At 41.2% G+C, this 452-nt stretch overlaps 1 protein-coding gene across 1 annotated transcript in view; it reads left to right on the top strand.

The window, feature by feature from the left end:
- PTPN21 (protein tyrosine phosphatase, non-receptor type 21) overlaps positions 1–452 on the top strand; it is a 73,803-nt gene that overhangs the window by 50,828 nt on the left and 22,523 nt on the right. The window lies entirely within an intron of this gene.

Below are 452 nucleotides of genomic sequence, written 5' to 3'. Positions count from 1 at the left end.
TGAGAACTCCTTCAAGCTGGTTTTTATGTCCTTTTAATACTACCCCTTTAGCCTTAATTGCTTTCTGGCAAAGATGCCCTGGGCTGACTTAGTTTTTTTCCTGACCGAGACCTTCCCATTGTAAAGGTTTAAACATTTGATTGCTGCAGATTTCACGTGACAAGTATAGGGAACTGTATTTACGACAGTGCCCCCAAAGCTGAATCTTAAGCATTCATTAAACATTTACCCTATACTCTGTGTAAAATCAGTTGTTATTTAATCGTGGAGCTTTTGAAGCTCAAAAAGAATGCTTTTCAGAGGAAACTGTTCTCTGAAGGACTTGACTGGTGAGTTTCTTTGAAGTATTAGAAATCACTCTCATCAGTAACAGTGTTTCAAGTGAGCTGCAGATTGGCTGGAAGAAACACGGTCCCTTCCAGCCCTGGACAGGTTCCACACACAGCCACTGT

Source organism: Galeopterus variegatus, unplaced genomic scaffold, assembly GCF_000696425.1.
Source record: "Galeopterus variegatus unplaced genomic scaffold, G_variegatus-3.0.2 Scaffold742, whole genome shotgun sequence".
Taxonomy (NCBI): Eukaryota; Metazoa; Chordata; class Mammalia; order Dermoptera; family Cynocephalidae; genus Galeopterus; species Galeopterus variegatus.
This window is presented reverse-complemented; position numbering and strand designations above follow the sequence as displayed.